The sequence below is a fragment of the Tamandua tetradactyla genome, chromosome 9, assembly GCF_023851605.1.
Source record: "Tamandua tetradactyla isolate mTamTet1 chromosome 9, mTamTet1.pri, whole genome shotgun sequence".
In the NCBI taxonomy this organism is placed as follows: Eukaryota; Metazoa; Chordata; class Mammalia; order Pilosa; family Myrmecophagidae; genus Tamandua; species Tamandua tetradactyla.
Genome location: NC_135335.1, coordinates 51,619,516 through 51,635,656, shown reverse-complemented (window position 1 = coordinate 51,635,656; position 16,141 = coordinate 51,619,516).

Sequence of the window (16,141 nt, the reverse complement as noted above, 5' to 3'; positions counted from 1 at the left end):
CTTAAACACAATGGGGATGACAGGATCCCGAGTTGGCAGAAGCCAGGTGGCAGCACTTAACCGCCAAAGACAGGATAGACGTAGCTATTATAATAGACAGCAAACTCAAAGCAGGTGCCAATATTATATGACATACAGAAATTTGTGGCATTGGCTAGTAAATCATAGGGTACCTAGAAATACAATAGAAGAGCAGTCTACTAAATTCTTGTTCGAGCTGTATAAAGAAAAGAGTCCTAGGTCAAGTGAACAGAAGTCTAACCTGAATTACAAAAACACAGTCACAGCCCCTTAATCAATTTCCAGACTTGAAGCAATTTACAGACCCAGAGCCCCTTGAATGAAGGGAGGCCAGGTCCTTTTGTGGGAGAACCCTGTTACACTGCCACAAATTTATACTGTTAATCTTCCTCCAAGCCTTCTCCAAAGAGACTAATGGCCTTTTACCAGAGTAACTGTGCATTGGGGGAAATGAAATGATCAGATATTTTGGGTATTATTAGACACTGGTTCAGAAGTGACATTAATTCCGGGGGACTCAACACATCACTCTGGTCCACCAGTTACAGTGGGGGCTTATGAAGGCCAGGTGATCAATGGAGTTTTAGCTCAGGTCTGTCTCACAATGGGTTCAGTGGGCCCTTGGACCCATCCTGTAGTTGTTTCCCCAGTTACAGAACGTATAATTGGTATAGACATACTGAGCAACTGGCAGAATCCCCACGTTGGCTCTCTAACTTATGCAGTGAGGGCTATTATGGTGGGAAAGGCCAAGCGGCAGCCACTAGAACTGCCCCTACCAAGCAAAAGAATAAATCAGAAGCAATACTGGATTTCTAGAGGGATTGCAGAGATTACTGCCACTCTCAAGGACTTGAAGGATGCAGGGGTGGTGAGTCCCACCACATCCCCATTCAACTCTCCTATTTGGCCTGTGCAGAAAACAGATGGGTCTTGGAGGATGACAATGGATTATCATAAGCTCAACCAGGTGGTAAATCCAATTGCAGCTGCTGTTCCAGATGTGGTATCATTGCTTGAGCAAATCAATACATCCCTTGGTACCTGGTATGCAGCTATTGATTTGTCAAATGCTTTTTTCTCAATAGCTATTAGAAAGGATCACCAGAAACAGTTTGTTTTCAGCTGGCAAGGTCAGCAATACACTTTCACTGTCCTACCTCAGGGGTATGTCAACTCTCCAGCCCTATGTCATAATCTTGTTGGCAGAGACCTTGATTGTTTCTTCCTCTTACAAGACATCACACTGGTCAATTATATTTGATATCATGTTGATTGGACCTAGTGGGCAAGAAGTAGCAATTACTCTAGATTTAATGGTAAGGCATTTGCATGTCAGAGGATGGGAGATAAATCCAACAAAAATACAGGGATCTTCTACCTCAGTGAAATTTCTAGGTGTCCAGTGGTGTGGGGCATGTGAAGATGTCCCTTCTAAGGTGAAGGATCAGTTGCAGTTTCTGGCCCCTCCTATGACCAAAAAAGAGGCACAATGCCTAGTTGATCTTTTTGGATTTTGGTGACAACATATCCTCATTTGGTTGTGCTACTTTGGCCCATTTATCGAGTGACCAGAAAAGCTGCTAATTTTGAGTGGGGACCTGAACAAGAGGAGGCTCTACGACAGGTCCAGGTGGCTGTACAAGCTGCTCTGCCACTTGGGCCACATGATCCAGCAGATCCAATGGTGCTAGAAGTGTCAGTGGCAAATAGAGATGCTGTCTGGAGCCTTTGGCAGGCCCCTATAAAAGAAACACAATGCAGACCCTTAGGACTTTCGAGCAAAACCTTACCATCTGCTGCAGATAACTACTCTTCTTTTGGGAAACAGCTTTTGACCTGCTACTGGGCCTTAGTAGAGACTGAATGCTTAACCATGGGCCACCAAGTTACCGTTACCATCAGACCTGAGTTGCCTTTCATGAACTGGGTGTTGTCTGACCCACCAAGCCATAAAGTTGGGTGTGTGCAGCAGCACTCTATTGTAAAATGGAAATGGTATATATGAGATAGAGCCAGAGCAGGTCCTGAAGGCACAAGTAAGTTACATGAAAAGGGGCCCAAATGCTCGTGATCTCCACTCCTGCCACATAACCTTCTCTTTCACAGACCAGAGCTATGGCCTCTTGGGGAATTCCTTATAGTGAAGTGACTGAGGAAGAGAAAACTCAGGACTGGTTTACAAATGGTCCAGTACGATATGCAGGCACCACCCAAAAGTTGACAGCTGCAGCATTACAACCCCTTTCTGGGGTGTCCTTGAAGGGTAGTGGTGAGGGGAAATCTTCCCAGTAGGCAGAACTTCAAGCAGTGCACCTGATTGTTCTTTTGCTTGGAAAGAAAACTGACCAGAGGTGCATTTGTATACTGACTCATGGGCTGTTGCTAATGGTTTGGCTGGATGGTCAGGGACTTGGAAAGACCATGATTGGAAAATTGGTGGCAGAGAAGTCTGGGGAAGAAGTATGTGGATAGACCTTTCTGAGTCGGCTAAACACATGAAGATGTTTGTGTCCCATGTGAATGCACATCAGAGGGTGACTTCAGCAGAGGAAGATTTTAATAATCAAGTAGATAAGATGACCTGTTCTGTGGATACCAGTCAGCCTCTATCACCAGCAACTCCTGTCATTGCCCAATGGGCTCATGAACAAAGTGGTCATGGTGGTAGGGATGGAGGTTATGCATGGGGTCAGCAACATAGACTTCCACTCACCAAGGCTGACCTGGCTACAGCCACTGCTGAGTGCCCAATCTGCCAGCAGCAGAGACCCACACTCAGCTCCTGATATGGCACCATTCCCCAAGGTGACCAGCCAGCTACGTGGTGGCAAGTTGGACCACTCCCTTCATGGGAGGGGCAGTGATTTGTTCTAACTAGAACAGACATGTACTCTGGATATGGGTTTGCTTTCCCTGCACGCAATGCCTCTGCCAAAACTACCATCTGTGGGCTTACAAAATGCCTTCTCCATCATCATGGTATTCCACATAGCATTGCTTCTGATCAAGGAACACACTTCACAGCAAATGAAGTACAGGAATGGGCACATACTCATGGAATTCTCTGGTCTTACCATGTTCCCCATCATCCAGAAGCAACTGGATTGTAGAACAGTGGAATGACTTTTTGAAAACTCAATTACAGTGCCAACTAGGTGGCAATACCTTGATAGGTTGGGAAATGTTCTCCAGGAAGCTGTATATGCTCTGAATCAGCATCTACTGTATGATGCTGTTTCTCCCATAGCCAGGATCCATGGGTCCAGGAACCATGGGGTGGAAATGGGAGTGGTACCATTCACTATTACCTCTAGTGATCCACTAGGAAAATTTCTGCTTCCTGTCCCTGAGACCCTGAGCTCTGCTGGCCTACAGGTTTTAGTTCCAAAAAGTGGAGTGCTTCCACCAGGAGAAACAACAAAGATTCCATTGAACTGGAATCTAAGACTGCCATCTGGTCACTTTGGGCTACTTATGCCATTGGATCAACAGGCCAAGAAGGGGATTACATTACTGTCTGGGGTGATTGATCCTGACTATCAGGGAGAAGTAGGACTGCAACTACATAATTGAGGTTAAGAAAAGTTTTCTTGGAATATAGGAGATCCCCTAGGGTGTCTTTTAGTTTTACCATGCCCTGTGATTAAAATCAATGGAAAACTGCAACAACCCTATCCAGGCAGGACTACCAATGGCTCTGAAACTTCAGGAATGAACGTTTGGGTCACCCCACCAGGCAAAAAACTATGGCCAGCTGAAGTGCTTGCTGAAGGTAAAGGGAACATGGAATGGGTAGTGGAAGAAGGTAGTGATAAATATGAACTTTGACCATGTGATCAGTTACAGAAATGAGGACTGTAATGCTGTTTTGTTCATGTTATACTATTTAAGTTGTAAGATATCAAGTTTAAGAATGAATGTTGGGCAGGCCACTGTGGCTCAGCAGGTAAGAGTGCTTGCCTGCCGTGCCAGAGGACCATGTATTAAAAAATAAAAGAATGAATGTTACCCAAGGATTTGCACCCTATTCTGGAGAGATTTAATGTGTTTTTGGTTATATGCAGAACAGTTGAGTACTGTTAGGTGAAAGAATAAATGTGTGTTTTATTGTTTTTATTTAGAAATTTAGTATGGTTTAAGGTGGTATGTATAGCTGCCAAGTTGACAAGAGGTGGACTGTCATGGTCAGGTTCATGTGTCAACTTTGCCAAGTGGTGATACTTGTTTGTCTGGTTGGGCAAGTGCTGGCCTGTCTATTGCAATGAAGACAGTTCATAGAATTAAATCGTGACCATGTCAGCTGCATCCACAGCTGATTCCATTTGTAATCAGCCAAAGGGGAGTGTCTTCTGCAATGGGAGATGCTTAACCTAATCACTAGAAGCCTTTTAAGGAGGATTCAGAAGAGACAGTTTCTTCTTCCTACTTCAGCTGGCGAGTCTCTCCTGTGGAGTTCAACCAGACCCTCCATCAGAGTCGTCGGCTTCACAGCCTGCCGTGAGGATTTTGGACTTTGCATTCCTGCAGTCACATGAGACACTTTTATAAATTTCATATTTGTGAGTTGATTCTGTTTCTCTAGAGAACCCTAACTAATACAATGGGCGTTAAACAATACACCGTTAAACCAATGGGTTAAGAAGTCACAAGGTAAATCAGTAAATATATTGAGATGAATGAAAATGAGAACAAAACATATCAAAGCTTATGGCATGTAGTGAATGCAATGCTAACAGGGAAATTCATAGCCATAAGTGCTTACATTAAAAAAGGAGAAAGGAAAAATCAAAGACCTAACTGCATACCTGGAGGAACTAGGAAAAGAACAGTAAACTAAGCCCAAAACAGTCAGAATGGAAGAAATAACAAATATTAGGGCAGAAATGAATAAAATAGAGAACAAAAAAAGAGATCATTAACAATACTGAAACTTAGTTCTTTGAAAAGATCGATACAGTTGACAAAACTTTAGACAGACTGACGAAAAAAGAGAGAAGACACAAATAAATAAATCAGAAATGAGAAGAGGACATTACCACTGAGCCTACAAAAATAAGAGGATATGATGAACAACTATATGTCAACAAATTAGACAGCATCGATGAAATAGACAAATTCCTAGAAATACTCAAAGAACCTACACTGACACCAGAATAAGATTTCAACAAACCAATTACATGTAAAACAATTGACTCAATTATCAAAAACATCAAAAACCTCCCAACATACTCAAACACCATTGTTCACAGCAGCATTATTCACAATTGCCAAAGGCGGACACAATCCAAGGGCCTGTCAACCCATGAATTGATAAAAATATATATGGTGTATGCAGATGATAGAATATTACTCAACTTAAAAAGGAAAAAAGTCCTAATGTATGCAGGGCAACATGGATGAACTTTGAGGACATTATGCTGTGTGAAATAAGCCAGAGACAAAAGGAAAAGTGTTGTATGATCTTATTGATATGAACTAATTTTAATTAGCAGACATATATTCAGAATCCAGAATATATGTTATCAGGAATTAGACTGGGGTTAGACAACAGGGATGCTTAATTTGTATAGTATTCCCATTTACCTTTTTTTTTCTTTCACCATTTTTAACACACAACTGAATTTTTTTAGCTTTTTTGTTGTATACTATGACATATATACAAAGCAAAGAAAGGAAAAAAGCAGTAATTTTCAAAACACTCTTCAACAAACAGTTACAGAATAGATCTCAGAGCTCGTCATGGGTACGATTCCACCATCACAGATTTTTCCTTCTAGCTGTTCCAGAACGTTGGAGGCTAGAAGGAACATATGTTTTTATCATCATCATCGACTTTTTTGTTCTTTATTTTGTGAAAAATAACATATACACAAAAAAAGCAATAAATTTCAAAGCACAGCACAACAACTAGTTGTAGAACAGATTTCAGAGTTTGGCATGTATTACAATTCCACAATTTTAGGTTTTTACTTCTAGCTGCTCTAAGGTACTGGAGACTAAAAGAGATATCGATAAAACGATTTAGCAATCATACTCATTTGTTAAACCATACCTTCTCTGTATAATTCCACCATCACTCTGATCTTTCTCCCACTCTTTAGAGGTATTTGGGCTATGCCCATTCTAACTTTTTCATTTTAGAAGAGGCTGTTGATAATAAAGGGTAGAGGGATGGAAATAGTTGATGTTCTGGAGAGATTGGCTCCTCTAGGTTTCAGGACTTATCTGGTCCAGGGACCCATCTGGAGGTGTTAGGTTTCTGGAAAGTTACCCTAGTGCATGGAACCATTGTAAAAATTTATATATTGCCCTAGGTGTTCTTTAGGATTGGCTGGAATGGTTTTGGTTGGGGTTTGGCAAATAATTGGTTGGGTAGCAATTTCTAACTGAAGCTTGCATTGAGTAACCTCCAGAGTAGCCTCTCTGGAGGCTATGTGAACTCTCTCAACCACTGATACCTTATTTGTTATAGTTCTTTTCCCCTTTTTGGTCAGGGCGGAATTGTTGATCCCATGGTGCCAGGGTCAGACTCATCCCTGGGAGTCATCTCCCATGGCACCAGGGAGACTTTCACCCATGGTTGTCACGTTCCACATAGTGAGGAGGGCAGTGATTTCACTTACAGAGTTGGGTTTAGAGAGATCTGAGCAACAAAAGAGGTCCTCCAGAAGTAACTCTTAAGCATGCCTATAGGTAGGCTGAGCTTTTCCACTACATATATAAGCTTCAGAAGAGTAAGTCTCAAGATTAGGGACTTTGCCTATTGATTTGGGTGTTCCTAACGTGTGACACGGTATCAGGGGTTTCCCTGGTAGTAAAGTTTAATAGTTCCATATTTTTTCTCCCATTCCTCAAGGGACTTTGCCAATACTTTCTAATTATCTTCTTAAAATATTCTGAGATGTATCCAGATATTACATTGAGCTATACAGGATTAAAGGTTTTCATTCTTATTCTGGGCTCCCTGTGTTTGGATTGTTTAAACCATCTATCCAGACAGGTTGAGTTAGATTCTGTGCTACAGAAAATTTAGGTTCTAGACAAAATAAACCTTTTCTCCTTTGGTCTCAAAGAATAGGTGTGGTTCTAAAATATAGACAATGTCTTCCTTACCCCTGTGTTCTGAGTCAGTCCTGACCTGACTGGCTTCATTCTTATCTCTTAATACCAGGTTATAGATATATAATCAGTCTCTCAAAATCCAGGAGTAGCGACCACACTGCCTGCAGTCCCTGGGCGTGCCGCGGCGCTGCCGGCTGCTGTCGGGGCCACGCTGTGCTGGGCCATGTGCGTGGCCTCCCGTCTTCTGAATGTGCTGCTGGCCGGCGGCCTGGGCTGGTGCTGCCTGGTCTTTGTGGACATGTGAGGCACCGGCCCTGGCTTGGGTGGCACAGGAGGGAAAAGGGCTGCAGCTTGTTTCTGTGATGGGACGCTGGCCTTCCCTCCGGGCGCGTTCTGGGGCACCTCTCCCCTGCCGCACATGCGGCTCGGTGCGGTGTCCGCCTCGGCCTGCCTCTGGCTTGCGCCCGCACTCCTTTAGGTCACGTCGTAGGTGTGGTCTGTCCCTCTGCACTGCACCTTGAGAGCCAACGTTGGACTCCCCAGGCCCTTCACTCCTTCTCCAGGACAGCCTCTGCTGGTGACATCGGACATCCCAGTGCTGGAGGGGACACTGAGTCCCTGGCCGTGCCTGAGGACAACCTGGAAGGCACAAGGCTGGGGGGTCTGCACAGGGCTGCTGAGGCTGCAGGCAGTGCAACTTCCCGGGCCTGGCCGTCTGTCCACCCTGGGCAGGGCTCTCGGGCACCTGAAGCTCGGTGCTGTGACTGTTCAAAGAGGGCTTTCAGGGAAGGCCACGTGGTACTGGCTGGGGCAGGCATCACTTCTGGCCTCTTTCTGGGGCTTCCAGAATTGAGATTCCCGTGTCTGGATCTCCTGGTCTCGGCAGGGCATGCTGAAGCCCCTGCACACCGCTGGGGAGCACGAACCAGCTTTGTATTTGAGAAGCACCACAGGGCTCACGGGAATGGTGCAGATGGAACCTGTAAGAGAAGGGTGTGTCGGCACCCTTCCTGCCTTGGGGGCTGTGAAAGCATTTAAGGTATGAAAGAATCGTGGGTGGGCAGGAGCAGGGGCAGGAGAGGGCTGCGCAGGTGGGGGGAGACTTGGTCAGAAGGAGAGGAGGGATATCCGAGGCCCCCCATCAGAGTGGGCACTTAGGGCGGTAGGGCAGCCGATTGTGGGCACAGAGCCACATGACCTGCTGACCGAGCTGGACACCTGGCCATGTGGGCAGGTAGCCATGTGACCCACTGATCGAAGTGGACACCTGACCATGTGGAAGGGGTGCTCCGATGATTCAGGGACCACGGGCAGGACCTGGGACCACCCCAAGAGTGCCAGGAAGCAGGACCTGGGTAGTGAAGGGGCCCCGTCCCCCAGCCTGTGCCCCTTGACCCTGACCTCCAGCAGGGCGAGCTGTCAGGGCAGTGGTGGGCTGCCAGAAGAGGACCTTAGAAAAACCCAAGTCCCTGGGGAAGACAGACACGGTCTGCAGTGCCCTGGGGCTCAGCCTGTGCTCGGGGATCGGGCAGGGTGGGGACGCGTGAGACGCAGCTCTCTATCACAAACAGGAGCGTCACTCCAGTGGCGTGTGCCCCTTGCCCCTCCCTTTATATCACTGCAGAGAGCTTTCTGCACCAAACCATGCTATTTCCTAAAAGAAACTTTGCTTTGTGCGAATTAACTTGCATTTCTCAGACCTCAGAGGCCCTCCTGGGCTGAAGCGGGGTGGGGGCGGCCCAGGGAATGACGCACGGCTGCGCAGGGGGTTGGTGTTTCTTGTCACTCTCTGAACATACAGCGGCTCAGCGACTTGAGCGCCTGTTCAATTCTTTATGAAATGAACCACCTGCATTCAACTTATTAAAAAAGATAAATTGGAAAGGAAGAATTAAAATTTCCCTTATTGGCCGATGACATGATCCTATATATAAAAAGTCCAGAGAAAAATCTATTACAAAGCCGCTAGTGCAATAAACAAACTCAGCAAAGTGGTGGGGTAAGACGATCAACACACAAAAAATCAGTAGGAAATAAGGCTCTTTTCCTGCTCAATTGTGTCCTGACTCTTACGGGAATTACAGAGTAGAGTTGCATATTGAAGATGCAGCACTTTTTGATTTTGCATTTAGCCTTTTAGTTATCCATATGGGTGGGTTTGGAATAACTGGGGACAGGCATGAGACATATCTCACATCTCCTCTGAAAAGCAGCTCAGATCCTGACGAGGAGTGAAGTTCTGACACTTGCTATGACATGGATGAACCTGGAAGACATCATGTCAGTGAAAGAGCCAGACACAAAAGGACAAATAATGTATGATTCACTGGTATGCAATAATTAGAATAAGCAAACTCATAGATTTAGAATCTAAAATATAGGTTGTCAGAGGCTGGGTTTGAGGTAAGGAAATGGGAGCTAATGCTTACATTTTACAGCTTTCCATTTGTGTTGTTTGTAAAGTTTTGATAATGGATGGAGGTGATGGTGGCACAACATTCTGAATGTGATTAAAACACTGATTTATACATGTGAATGTGGCTAAAAGGGGAAATGTTAGGTCATATATATGTTACTAGAATAAAAATTTAAAGAAAAAACATAGGACTGTACAACACAATGAATCTTATTAAAACAATGAACTACATTTAATAATACAATTATAAAAGTGTTCTTTAATGAGTTATAAACAAATATATTACACTAGTATAAAGTGTAATAATGGGTGATATGTGGGAACTCTGTATTTTATATAATTTATACATGATATTTCTGTAGATCTCCAACTTATCCAACAAAAATATTTTTAAAATAGTAATTTGCAGTTTAAAAAAACAATAACAGAAAGTACCAACAAAGCACAGCATTTTGGAGTTTTGCCTGCCAATTTTTCTTTGACTTTACTAGGTGAAAGATGCCAATGTTTGCTATACTGCTGGATTACATTTCCCTTACATTTTCAGGAACGGACTCTGAAAACCTTAATTCCTGTGAATATCTAGCCAGAGTTTATTTTAAACACATAGTATGAAAAAAACAAATCAGGGAAGAGGTGACTATGCAAAAGAACTGCAACATTTCCCACTATACAGACAATTAAATATTTACTTCCATATTCTAATTCTGATTTTTGCCCCAATAACATGTGCTTTAAAAAAATACTTAAATGCTCAGTTGTCTGATTGCAAGTTTCTTGGCAATTAGAAAACCGATTGTTGAACTTATTAGTTTCTGATAGAACAGAAAAACCTACCCTATATAAGGTTCTTCATCTTTACAGTCCTTTTTTGCATTTTTTTCTATCTTCTTATATTTTTTCCAAAATATTCAGCAAGATTAACTGAAGCCCATCTTTATTTCTGATATTTTGGAGTTCGATTTTGATTTTATAATTAGTATTTTCAAAAACAGCTTGGATCAGGTAGATACAAAGCAACAATGCATAGTAATTAATTCATTTCAGCAAGCAACCTCCTGGGTGGCAGCAGGGCAGGCAAAATGCCAGTTAACTGAGGGCCCTCCTTAACCTACAGCATAAATTATTCAAAATACAAAAGCGGTTCACTTCCCCCACTCGGATGACAACCAGTGGTACTGACGTTGACGCCATAAACACACTCAGGGTAAGTCACCGTCTCACCCAGAATTAACCCATTACAGAAACCCACCAGCCTGGCCAATTCCCTCTAACTGATGGGTGTTTGATAAGATCTTCTCCCAGCCTAGAATAGTTTTAACTTTCTTTTTTCTGTCTCTAACTTGTTTGCTCGCTAATTAAAGAAATGAGCCATGCTTGAAAACAAACAAAACTCCGCTGGACGTGTTGGTGGGCAAAATCACCCCAAGAGGTCTTCCCCAAAATCGTGGGTGATTGGAAACAAGCTGCTCCCCTCTCTCCCCCCATCTCCTGTTTCCACAGCTATTTTAAATCGTAGGCTGAAGAGGCGTAACTTGGCGTTGCCCTAAGAATAGATGTCCCCCAGTCCTTTAGATCAGCCTGTGCAAATGCCCCCCAACAGTCGGTTAAGACTCAACTTTCATTCTCTGCTGCCTGCAGTTAGCCACGGAGAAAGTTTAATTCTCAACTGTGAAAAGATTCAATAAGTCACCACAAATCACCCCGACTAAAGCCCAAACTGGGTAATTTACACAGCACTTTGTGATCTTCAAACAGTTTGCAGTGGGCAATTATTCATGCCTCGGCATGAGGCCGCTGGGTCCAAGCGGCCTGTTTGTTCTGAGGCCGGGCCGAGGTGTTTGAAAACGGCGAGAGGCGACCGGGAGCCCCGAGATCATGGCTAATGTGACACCCCCAGGCCTAATCTTCTTAGAGCACTGGGATAAAATAAGTATCCATTACAAAATCAGCCTTCATCCTGCCTCCTTCTGAGCCAGGCCACTCTGCTGGCCAGCTCAGAGACAATCGCCCGATTCTAGACTTAATCAGGTATTAGGCAGGAGGAGAGGGGGCTCATCTCCATATTTTGTGCATCTGTACTTGCGGACCTGACTTGCCTGCCCCCGAGAGATCAAAAGGGATTGGCAAAAATCAGATTAAGGCCCGAGAGAGGGGAGGGCGCTTCAGGCCAGGGACCAGCCACATTTTTTCTGTCTCTCGGCCCTGTTTGTGTGCACGTTTAGTGAAAACGGGCGCTCTAATCCCACCAGCTTTCAATGGATTGTTCTTATTTTTTTTTGTCTCCCCTCTGCCCGTGTTCTTTCAACCAAAAACAGCTATGTGACGTTCTTAACTGCTGTATCGATTATAAAAATATGAGCTGCGGGCGTGGGAGCTGGGGAGGCCCGGTGGTGTGGCCCTGTGCCGAGCTTGGTGACTGGCCTGTCCGCCTGGGGAGGGGTGCAGGCCTGGAGCTCTCTGAGCGTGAGTCACACCGAGCAGCCGTGGGGAGAAGATGCTCACACTTAATCCGGGCTGCCATGGAAGGGGGCCAGCGGTGGGTGAGGGGGGTAGCACCGTGCCACAGGGCATAGCCGTGCCACCTTGTTCTCGATGTCAGATCAAGAGGCGCATATGGGATTCACCAATTAAACACACACGTGTCCTCTCCTTTCAGCCATGCTGCTGCACCAGGTGAAATGGGCAATTCTCTCCCACAACCCTGTCGGACGTCTGTGTCCGCCCCTGTGGTCCCCAACGCTGCACTGGGCACATGGGTCCTTATGACTCGGGATGCACAGACAGATGGGTGAGGAGAAGAGGGCAGAAGGGATTTGCAGCCTTGCTCCATTGCCGGCAGTCACCCACTGTTTGTAAACAGTGACATGTGGCCACCAGCCGCATTCTTTGAGCTAGGAGACATACGTGAGGTGATCGGTCGCCGTGCAGCCAGGTGACCTTGAGCGGGTCCCCTAATGATGAGCCAGCAGTCCTGGGCAGGGGCACAGAAATGGCGCTGGGGGGAAGGAAGGGCGGGAAAGCAAAGGAAACTGGCCACAAGGAGCGTCGTCTCCTTTCCTGGAAGGCTGACAAAAAGTCCCTTCTTTTTCAGCCCCTTACAGACCCCGAGCGGTGCCAGAAGAGAGCGGCGGGGTCGCTGGTTTGGCAGTGGAGACCGCCTCATTAGAGTGGATTAAGTCATGATGCTGAGAAGGATAAAAGGTGAAAAGCGCAGTGCAGAGGACGGCGGCGGAGAGCTCCACGTGAGTGTCATTTGTGCGCCGCCACCGTATTGACCTGCACCCATGTGGTTCGCGCTTTTCAATCACCGTCTGCAGGAAAGGTGGCCCTAATTGCAGAGGCCGGTGCCTGCGCACGTGTCAGGGGAGCCTCCCCAGCCCTCAGCACCTTCTCTTGATGCTTAGCTCGGGGATGTTCAAAGGCAAAGGGCCGGAGCCTCCAGATGTCCCCAAGGAGCCAGGCAGGGGGCGGAGGCTATTTAAAAAATTAATAGATGAGGAAAGCGCCCACCCTTGGAAGTGGCAAGGAAGACGGCGGCCGGTAATTGAACAGGGAGAGCTCCTGACTTCTGCACCCGGCCTGACTCTCCATCGTGGCCGGAGCCTCCCTTTGATATGCCCTCATTAGACTCTGTCAAGCGGTGCAGCAAGGACAAACCACGTCCCCTCGTGTCCTCATTCAGGGTCCTGCAGGTGGCGAGGGGGGCGGACACATCTGCAGGCCCCCCATCGACCGGACATGCTTCTCTTCTGCACAAATGGTGGGAAACAAAGAAAGCCCACTCCAGGTGTGAATGGTTTTGAGAATGAAGGTTTAAGATGTTCAAGAGGGTTTAGATGGGCGGGAGGCAGAATTGCATAAGGTGTCCTCCTCCGTGGTGGACAGGAGGGCGGGCACGGGAGGCAGGTCAGCACGAACGAGGCGTGGCGAGGCCACTCGCTGCACCCGGCTGTGAAGGAGATGCTGGGGGAGGCGGTGCTGGGGGCAACATGGACACATTTCTTGGAAGGGTTCGTGAGGAAAATCTCAGCCGGCCATCCTCCCTTGCATTGATGGTGTGTGTGTGTGTGTGTGTGTGTGTATGTGTGTGCGCGAGTGCCCGTGTGTGTGTGCATGCAAGGCTGACGCCCCTCTGTTGCAGAGACAACAGCCCTTTCAACCACGATGCTGGCCCGTGGGAAACCCGAACGGCCTCAGGCCCCTGAGCTCCCCAGTTACGTCCCCTGGGGCTCTGCAGCTCTGGCCCTGAGCAGCTCCCAACAGCCCAGCCCAGCCGGAGGACAGGGCAGCTGAGGCCGCAGGCACCGGAGCCCGTTGGCCTTCCTCGCGGTTCTGACAGGGACGGCGGAGGCGCAGCTCTCGGAACCTCTGTTGTGAATGACTGCCAGATGGCCTTTGGCGAGGCAGATACGTTTAAACATCAAGAGGCAGCATGGCCGGCCTCGTTCAGCCCTCCAGGCCTCTCAGTTTCCATTTGTTTAAATGGTGTGGGACAACCCATGAAGAAACAGAGATGGAGCCCCCACGCTTCTCATATCGTTTTGATTCCCTCCCCTTCATAGCCCGGCACTGCCTGAGCCTCAGGCCCGAGGATGCTGCTAACAATACAGCACCAGAGGGGCCTTTGGGGCACAGAGGTCCAGAGCCCTCCGCCTTCTGCGGGCATGCTGCTCCCTCAGAGGAGACAGGGACAGGACTGTGGGGTCCTTCTGCCCCGCTAAGGGTGCAGGTCTACCAGGTGGTGATCATGACTCGGCCCCGCTGCTTTGTGGCCAGAGCTAAGGGCTTGCATCCCAGACGGGGCTGACCAAGGGCACATGTTGAGGGCAGGCTCCTGACGGGGTGGGGCTGAGCAATGGACAATGCAGAGACAGAACCTCCCTTGGGTGACACAAAGACACAGCTCCATACACCTTCAACAGGCCACAGGATTGGGGGTGATGCTTGGGTGATACAAACAAATCCAGCTGAACCATAAGCTCCAATCAACAAAAGCTTCTTTTTTTTATTTAGCATAAGTGAATTTACAAGTTCATGGTAATTTTCAAATAAATGAAAATCTGTTATCGTTAACAAATGTGAATGTCTGTAGAGTCTTCGATATATAACTAAGACAGTGATATAAATCAAAGGAAGATACAATGTTAACAACATGTAATCTAAAAATGCATAGAAACATGCACACATTAAAAAGAATGAAACTACATATTTATTGAATAAGCTCATTGTTCCTGTTTGGGGAATTTCAAACACTTTATCAGCCTTATGGTCCCAGATCATATTATTAGAAACAGACGAAGGAAATGATAACAGTTGTGTTTGGATGATTAATTATCAAGGTCTGTGGCCAAGCGTTCTCTTCTGGATGAGCTGGCGGAAGAGGAGTCATGGCAGCGGCTTTGTTACAGAGAGCCGCGCGTCATGACCACACGCTCAAAATCTGTTCAGGGAAATAAAACGCGGGTAGACCACGGGCCCAGAATTGTCCCTGCGACACATACTGCAGGTTGTGTTTCTGTCAGGCAAAAAGACATGTACGACCAGTGCATTCCCATCTGAGGTCAACGCATCCCTGGGGACAGTGGGGTGCGGCCACGACCTTCCCTCCTGGAGGATGGGGAGTGGGGTGGAGGGGCCACGTGGCACAGGTGGCTCTGCTGGGGCGGCCATCCACCCTCCCTGGGCTGGCTGTGGGCACACAGGCGGAAGTCCTGCCCTCTGATGCCCGGTCAACAAGCACTTGACCCACGTTGAACCTTGTCATGACCTATAGTAAGTGCTCATTAAATAAAAATTACTGTGTAGCCTGAATTATCTAAAAATTATATTTATTTTTGTTCTTTCCATGTACATCCATATAATTAAAAAGAACATCTTCAGCTCCTTTTTTTCATGGAAAGCCTTTCCTTATCCCTCACAACTCCAGGAAACTTGCTGCCGAAAGGCTGGCTGGTTGCCCTAACCCTCCACATCAAGATGTGCTCTGTCCCTCTTCATTTTCTCCCAAATGTCTTTGAGCTCAACTGTGCCCTTCCTGCCAAGCATACACTAGGTCACATTGTTAGGTGAATGTTTGTCGAATGACTGAATGTGATTCTTAATTACTCTTCTCAAATCCTATTTTCTCCAAATAAGATTTTGAAACCTTGAAGTCCATTTGAATCAACACAGAAAAATCACATTAGGCAATGGGGAAAAAATTGCATTAAGTCAATCAGTAGCTAATTAGAGAATTCTTTCTTGTTGGCTGATCTATTTAAATTGAAAAAAGCAATGGCAATTGCAATTGCAAAAAGCAAAAGAAGAGAATCCTGGAAAATAATATTTTTGAAATAAGATGTTCTAAAAATGAAGTATTCACCTCTGACCAAATCCTGCACCCAAGGAAGGAGTGGGGAAGAAGGGCTGGAGGCAGGGGTGCTTGGGGTCCTCAGAGGGGGTCTGCTGGGGCAGCATGGCCCATTCGTGAGGTTCCTCTGGCTTCAGAGCCTCTCCTGGGTTCTGTTCAAATGGTACATACTCTGGGAACCCTGGGAGAAAACCTCCTCTTAAATGAAATGTGTTCTATTTTTTTTTTTCGGTAATAATGGAGCCCATTTCTTTCCTCCATGCTGCTACTTTCCCTTTCAAAGGATG